We start from the raw sequence: 8,732 nt of genomic DNA on the forward strand, positions 1-8,732 counted from the left end.
GCAAAGTTGTATATACAGGAGATCGTCAAATTGCATGGGGTCCCTTTGTCTATCATTTCAGACAGAGGAGCTCAATTCACTTCCCAATTTTGGAAATCCTTTCAGAAGAGATTGGGTTCGAAGGTGAACTTGAGTACAGCTTTCCACCCCCAGACAGATGGCCAAGCAGAACTCACCATTCAGATGTTGGAATATATGTTGAGGGCATGTGCGCTTGACATCAAGGGAAATTGGGACGATCACTTACCTCTCATAGAGTTTGCATATAATAATAGCTATCATGTAATCTTTCAAATGGCTCCTTATAAAGCATTGTATGGGAGGAGGTGTAGATCTCCCATTGGGTGGTTTGAAGTTGGTGAAGCCGAGTTGATTGGGCCTGACCTTGTTTACCAAGCCATGGAGAAGGTAAGAGTTATCCAGGATAGGCTAAAGACAGCCCAAAGCCGCCAAAAATCTTACACCGATGTGAGGAGGAGAGACTTGGAGTTTGAGGTGGGTGATTGGGTGTACTTGAAAGTATCACCCATGAAGGGTGTCATGAGGTTTGGAAGGAAAGGGAAGCTCAGTCCTCGATATATTGGTCCTTACCATATTTTGAGGTGGACTGGGAGTGTTGCTTATGAGTTGGAGTTACCCTCGTAGTTAGCTTCTATTCATCCGGTATTTCACGTTTCGATATTGAAGAAGTGCTTGGGTGATCCCTCGTTGGTAGTCCCCATTGATAGCGTTGGAATTAAGGATAGCTTGTCTAATGAAGAGGTCCCGGTCCAAATTTTTGATCTCCAAATTCGCAAATTGAGGAACAAAGAAGTCGCCTTAGTCAAAGTCCTGTGGAGGAACCAATTTGTTGAGGAAGCCACATGGGAAGTGGAGGGAGCCATGAAATCTAAATATCCACATCTATTCGTGCCTACCGAGGAGAATGTTGAAGGTAGTGACCATTTCCTTGATTTGAATTCATTTGTGCCTTTTTGAGTTTTGATTGATATTTGTTTGAGAATGTGATTGGTTGAATGACTGAAATTTCGATTGTGATTTGTACCATGAGTCCATTCTTGGTTGCTCGTTATTCGAGGATGAATGATCTCAAGGGGGAGATAATGTAACACCCCTCAAAAAAAATTCCCTATGATTTGGGCCTTTCTTGTTCACGTGTGGGGCCCATCATATTTAGTTCGAAGTATGTGCTTGAGTTAAGATGAGTCTCGGAGAAATTAAAGAGCGTTGGAGGTAATGTGGGGTCATAGAGGACCCCTAGGACCGAGCTAAGTCCCAAAAAGGTTCGTCGTGGCTAAGTTAGGATGAGTTTGTGTATAGGGTCAACTTCTAATGGCCCTATCTTTTGAAAGACGGAAATCTAGGTGGACCACGACTTATTAAATTAAAGGTCATCGAGTCTTCTTTCCAACGCCACCAAGAATGTGAATTTTGGAGTTCGAAGTTGAAAGATATGACGATCCTAAGATGAGCTAGCACGGCAGGAATTTCATTTTTGGCCTGGGTTGCCACTGCTGGGGAAATGAACCTGGCGCTATAAGGGTGCGATGCGCCACTATCGCACCAGAAATATGCCTCAGTAGTTTGGGTTCTGGCGCGGCGCACCACTAAAAGTTGTGCAGGGTTTTTCAGGCTAAATTCCCAGAACTCAGAACAATGGCCTTGGCGCTGTAAGGGTGCGACGCTCCACTATCGCGCCAAAAACATGCCTCTGTAGTTTGGGCTATGGCACGGCGCACCACTACGAGGTGTGCAGGTTTTAGGCATATTCAGCCTTAAACTGCAATGGCGCGACGCACCACTATCGCGCCAAGTGCGTTTTTAGCCTATTTTCAGAACTTTTGAGGAGGGGTAATTTGGGAACTTACCCAAGTAATATATGTATTGCCATTGGTCATTTTGGGATCAAAATTTCCAGCTCTCTCTCTAAAAGCCCTAGAAATCTCTCTCTCTCTCTCTTCTTCTTCTTCTCTATTTCCAACAAAAAGAGTCCAAGAGCTTCAAGATTTGAGTCCTCTATTGAAGGCCCAACACCAAGGTTTTCTTCAATTCTTCCCTACGGTTTGTAAGGCTATCCAAAACATGGGCTAAGTCCACCCATGTGCCCTACTCTTTCTTTGAGGTTAGATATCCATGAAAAATGTAGTTTCTTGGTATGATTCATGTTTGAATGAGTTTTGTCCCCTATTTATTTAATGACATATGTGTTGATGTTGTTGAGCTAAGAAATTCCTAAAACCTTCATGTTAGTATGAGTTGATGGAGATGAGTTGTTATTATGTTTTGTTGATCTCTTTAGCCAAGTGATTATGTTGCTTAAGTCATTTTCCTTAAATATGTTATTCTACTTAAATTGTTGAGCTAAAGTCATAGAGTTGTGATGAGTCTTGAGGAGATGTCATAAATGCTTACCTAAATGAGGCTTGATTGAGTTAATTGGAGGATAGAATTGACGAGTGGACAAAGTCCTAAATGAGACTTGCCATTATGACTTAAATTGAGTTAAGAATGAGGATAGAGTTGCTGAGTGGGAAATATTCCACATGAAACTAGCCGTGAGGGCTTGTTTAAGATGATTGGAGGGATTCTTATGAGCATAGAGTCATGGGAGGAGTATCGAGCACCGAAGTAGGTAAGAGTATAGTCCATACTCGAACCCCAGAAACTACGACACCAACGTAGGTAGGGATGGAACTATTAAAGTCGGATGCTTCCCATGGGATCGAACCGTTAAAGTCGGATGTATCTCATTTTATTGTCCTGAAATTATAGGACTTGACTAATCGATGGTATCCATGATTAGGGAGGCGTTCATGCCCTAGCAAGGTATGGATGGATGTGGCAATAATGTCTGATTGTTGTACTATCACCGGCTCATAGGTGATGGTTGTCGGTTAAGAAAAACTCCTATTTAGGCCTTGATAGTGCTTCGAGTCAGTTGAGTTAAGGGGCTTATGAGTTAGTCCTATCTAAACTATTCTTGTTGGACTTAGGACATTTGAGTGAGTTGTCATGTATATATGTATGTGTTGAGATCCTGAGTTGATATTGATGTTTTCTTAATGTGGTTTCATCCGGCCATTTTACATACTCGTACATTCCATGTACTGATGCCATTTGGCCTGCATCGTTTCATGATGTAGAGACAGGTACTAGAGATCATCAACCGGCGCTCTGTTGAAGACCCACATACATATCCAGCTAGTTGGTGAGTCCTCCTAGTTCCCGGAGGATATTGAGCCTTCTTGTACAGTTTTGTTGTCATTTCTTTTATTTTGATTGTTGGTAGCCATTGACTTGTCATTGGCACCTGTTAGACTTGGATAGAGGCTTCATAGACTGGAGTGTGGGGAGTTTGAATGGTTAATTCGAGGAGTCTTATTATATTTATTGTTGAGTTGATGAATGCTTGGCCTTCGGCCCTCATATTGCGAATAGTATTTCATTAATTGAGTTTCCGCTTAGAGAATGTGTTTGAATGAATGTGTGACTGGACCAGATGGTTCGCTCGGAGGTCAGAAATGGCCTTCGGGTATCGGTTACATCTAGGGTACCCTCCCGGGGCATGACAAACATGGTATCAGAGCCTAGAGTTCTAGTGTCCTAGGGAGTCTATGAAGCCGTGTCTAGTAAAGTCTTGCTTATGGGTGTGTTGTGAACCACACTGATAATCAGGAGGCTATAAGACATTAGGAATTGTCTCACTTCTTTCATACTCTGGAATTCGTGTGATAGAGTTAAACTATATTAAACTCCTTTCTAATTCGTGCATTTATACGTTACAGACAATGCCTCTTAAACGCACCGCTAGCCAGAGAAATGTTGATAACACCGAGATGCCCCAGTCCGAGGCACGCCCAGCAAGGGCTAGAGGCCAACCTGCGAGATACTCGGAGGCACCCCAAGTGCCAGCTACTCCACCCGCACCCATATCAGAGGTATAATTTCGAGGGGTAATTGCAATGCTCACGCAACTAATGGCTTCCCAAAATGGTAACCAGAGTTCTCCGACTCTTAGCTCTAACTCCCAAGAGCCGTCTGCTGCTACTAGAATTAGAGACTTTCTGAGGATGAATCCGCCAGCATTCACGGGTTCTAAAGTTGATGAAGACCCCCAAAACTTCATTGATGAGATGTGGAAAATTCCCAAAGCTATGCATGCTACAGAAGTTGAGGGGGTTGAGTTGGTGTTTTATCAACTCAAGGATGTGGCTAATATCTGGTATAACCAATGGGAGCAGGGTAGGGGTGAGGATGCTGAACCTGCTATGTGGGATGAATTTGAAGGAGCTTTTCTTGACCACTTCTTTCCCTGAGAACTGAGGGAAGCAAAGATGGAGGAGTTTGTGAATCTGAAGCAGGAAGGCTTGACAGTTAAGGAGTATGGCCTGAAGTTCATCCAGCTGTCCAGGTATGCTCCAGAAATGATCCCAGATATGAGGTCAAAGATGAGGAAGTTCGTCTCCGGATTAGAGAGGCACGTAAAGAAAGAGTGCAAAGCAGTATTGTTGATCTCGGATATGGATATTTCTAGATTAATGGTGTATGCTCAACAGGTGGAGGAGGAGAAGAGAAAAGATAGAGAAGAGCACCTGAGCAAGAAGGTCAAATCAGTGGGCCATGAGGGTGAACCGAGGCAAAGCAAGGGCAATAGGTCCTTCTTCCAGAGGAGGCCTTCCAATTATGCCTCATCTACCGCCATTGCACCTATGCCGCAGAACAGGTATGATCGGCAGGGTCAGAGTCGCTAGAATTTCAGACTCCAGGGTTCTTAATCCCAGGCCAGTGTAAGTCAATGTGCGAAAGGGAAGCCACCATGCAGTAAGTGTGGTAGGCTCCACTTGGGAGAATACAGAGCGGAAAGGGTTGGTTGTTATAAATGCGGCCAAATAGGCCATTTTCAGAGGGAGTGTCCAACAGGGGGAAATAGAGTCCAGCATTCTACCACCACACCGCCGGCTAGAGGTAATAAGAGGGGCACTACTTCAGACACCAGCGGAGGTACAAACCGTTTATATGTCATGGGTAGTCGCCAAGATCAAGAGGACTCTCCAAACATCGTGACGGGTATGATTCAACTCTCTTCTCTTGATTGCTATGTTTTGATGGATCCGGGTGCCACCCTATCTTTTGTGACTCCTTACGTGGCTAGTAAGTTTAATAAAATTCCCAAATGACTTCTTGAGCCTTTCAGTGTAGCTACTCCGGTCGGTAATTCTGTCTTAGCTGAGAGAGTCTATAGAGAGTACACCATGTCAATTTATCACAGGGATACCTGGGCTGATTCTTAGCATGGACTGGCTTTATGTCTGTTATGCTTCTATTGATTGTAGAACTCAGGTTGTCAAACTCAAATTCCCGAATGAGGCTGTCATAGAGTGGAGGGGTAGTCCTGTTATGCCTAGGGGTAAGTTTATTTCTTACCTTAGGTCCAGTAAGTTAATCTCAAAGGGGTGTATTTATCACCTTGTCCAAGTAAAAGATGACAATATTGCGTCTCCATCCCTCGAGTCTGTTCCGATTGTCAATAAATTTCCGAATGTCTTTCCTGAAGATCTGCCTGGAGTCCCTCCTGATAGGGAGATGTACTTTGGGATTGATGTTCTTTCTGATACCCAGCCTATCTCAATTCCTCCATATAAAATGGCCCCAGCTGAGTTGAAAGAGTTGAAGGAGCAGTTGAAGGACTTGTTAGACAAGGGATTCATTAGGCCGAGCATCTCACCATGGGGTGCTCCCGTCCTGTTCGTGCGAAAGAAAGATGGGTCCTTAGAATGTGTATCGACTATAGGCAGCTGAACAAGGTCACCCTAAAGAATAAGTACCCTCTCCCCAGAATAGATGACTTATTTGACCAACTTCAGGGCGCCATTTGTTTTTCAAAGATATACTTGAGATTCGGCTACCACCAGTTGAAGGTGAGGGAGTGTGATATTCCGAAGACCGCTTTTCAGACTCGTTATAGCCACTTCGAATTTTTGGTCATGTCCTTTGGGTTGACTAATGCCCCCGCCGCTTTTATGGATCTCATGAACCGAGTATTCAAACCATATCTTGATATGTTTGTGATTGTATTCATATATGATATTCTGGTTTACTCCAAGAATGAGGAGAAGCATGCCCATCATCTTAGAGTCGTCTTGTAAACTTTGAGAGACCAGGTATTATATGCAAAGTTCTCCAAATGTTAATTTTGGCTTGCATTAGTGGCCTTCCTAGGCCACATTATATCTGGATATGGTATTCAGGTTGATGCTCAGAAAATTGAGGCAGTGAAGAGTTGGCGCAGACCCACATCCCCGACGGAGATAAGAAGCTTCTTAGGTTTGGCCGGCTATTATCGAAGGTTTATAGAGGGATTCTCATCCATATCATCACCATTGACTAAGCTGACTCAAAAGAAGTCTAAGTTCCAATGGTCCGATGCTTGTGAGGAGAGTTTTCAGGAATTGAAGACCAAGCTAACTACTGCTCCTGTTCTAACCTTGCTTGATGGTACAGAGGGTTTTGTGACCTATTGTGATGCATCCAGAATTTGTTTGGGTTGTGTGTTGATGTAAAGATGGAAGGTGATAGCCTATGCTTCGAGACAACTTAAGGTCCATGAGAGAAATTACCCAAATCATGACCTTGAGCTGGCAGCTGTGGTGTTTGCGCTTAAAATTTGGCGCCACTACTTGTATGGAGTGCATATTGATGTGTTCACCGATCATAAGAGATTGCAATACGTCTTCAGCCAGAAGGAACTCAACCTGAGGCAAAGGAGATGGCTTGAGCTACTCAAGGACTACGACATGAGCATTATCTACCATCCAGGTAAAGCTAATGTTGTTGCTGATGCTCTTAGCAGGTTGTCCATGGGTAGCACTGCCTATGTGGAAAAGGGAAGGAGGGAACTGGCGAAGAAGGTATATCGATTAGCCCAATTGGGAGTTCAACTCGAAGATAACAATGAAGGTGGAGTAAACATTCGAGATGGGGCTACATCCTCACTTGTAGCAGAGGTAAAGGAGAAACAAGATCAGGATCCCATCCTCCTCCGGTTGAAGGAAGTTGTTCACAAACAAGGGGTGATGGTTTTCACCAAAAGGGGAGATGGTGTGTTGAGGTACCAAAGTAAATTGTGTGTACCTGATATTAATGATATTCGAGAGAGGATTATGGCCAAAGCGCATAGTTCCAGATACTCTATTCATCCAGGCTCCACAAAAATGTACCATGACTTGAGGGAAATTTATTGGTGGAGTAGGATAAAGAGAGATATTGCGGAATTTGTTTCTAAGTGCCCAAATTGCCAACAGGTGAAGGTTGAGCATCAAAGGCCATGTGGTTTAGCCCAAAACATAGGAATTCCAAAATGGAAGTGGGAGATGATCAACATGGTCTTTATTACAAGCTTGCTGAAGTCCCGAAAGCAATATGATTCCATTTGGGTGATTGTGGATAGAATGACGAAATCAGCTTACTTCTTGGCGGTTAAGACTACTGACACCGCAGAAGATTATGCAAAGTTGTATATACAGGAGATCGTCAGATTGTATGGGGTCCCTTTGTCTATCATTTCAGACAGAAGAGCTCAATTCACTTCCCAATTTTGGAAATCCTTTCAGAAGAGATTAGGTTCGAAGGTGAACTTGAGTACGGCTTTCCACCCCAGACAGATGGCCAAGGAGAACGCACCATTCAGATATTGGAAGATATGTTGAGGGCATGTGTGCTTGACTTCAAAGGAAATTGGGATGATCAGTTACCTCTCATAGAGTTTGTATATAATAATAGCTATCATGCAAGCATTCAAATGGCTCCTTATGAAGCTTTGTATGGGAAGAGGTGTAGATCTCCTATTGGGTGGTTTGAAGTTGGTGAAACCGAGTTGATTGGGCCTGACCTTGTTCACCAAGCCATAGAGAAGGTGAGAGTTATCCAGGATAGGCTAAAGACAGCCTAAAGCAGCCAAAATTCTTACACCGATATGAGGAGGAGAGACTTGGAGTTTGAGGTGGGTGATTGGATATACTTAAAAGTATCACCCATGAAGGGTGTCATGAGGTTTGGAAGGAAAGGGAAGCTCAGTCCTCGATATATTGGTCCTTACCATATTTTGAGGCGGATTGGGAGTATTGCTTATGAGTTGGAGTTACCCTCGTAGTTAGCTTCTATTCATACGGTATTTCACGTTTCGATGTTGAAGAAGTGCTTGGGTGATCCCTCATTGGTAGTCCCTATTAATAGTGTTGGAATTAAGGATAGCTTATCTTATGAAGAGGTCCCGGTCTAACTTTTTGATCGCCAAATTCACAAATTAAGGAACAAAGAGGTCGCCTCAGTTAAAGTCCTATAGAGGAACTAATTTGTTGAGGAAGCCACATGGGAAGCGGAATGAGCCATGAAATCTAAATATCCACATCTATTCGTGCCTACCGAAGAGAATGTTGAAGGTAGTGACCATTTCCTTGATTTGAATTCATTTGTGCCTTTTTGAGTTTTGATTGATATTTGTTTGAGAATGTGATTGGTTGAATGACTGAAATTTCGATTGTGATTATACCCCGAGTCCATTCTTGGTTGCTCGTCATTCGAAGACGAATGATCCCAAGGAGGAGATAATGTAACACCCCTCAAAAAAATTTCCCTAAGATTTGGGCCTTTCTTGTACATGTATGGGGCCCATCGTATTTAGTTCGAAGTATGTGCTTGAGTTAAGATGAGTCTCGGAGAAATTAAAGAGCGTT

This window comes from Solanum dulcamara, chromosome 7 (assembly GCF_947179165.1).
Source record: "Solanum dulcamara chromosome 7, daSolDulc1.2, whole genome shotgun sequence".
Classification (NCBI taxonomy): domain Eukaryota; kingdom Viridiplantae; phylum Streptophyta; class Magnoliopsida; order Solanales; family Solanaceae; genus Solanum; species Solanum dulcamara.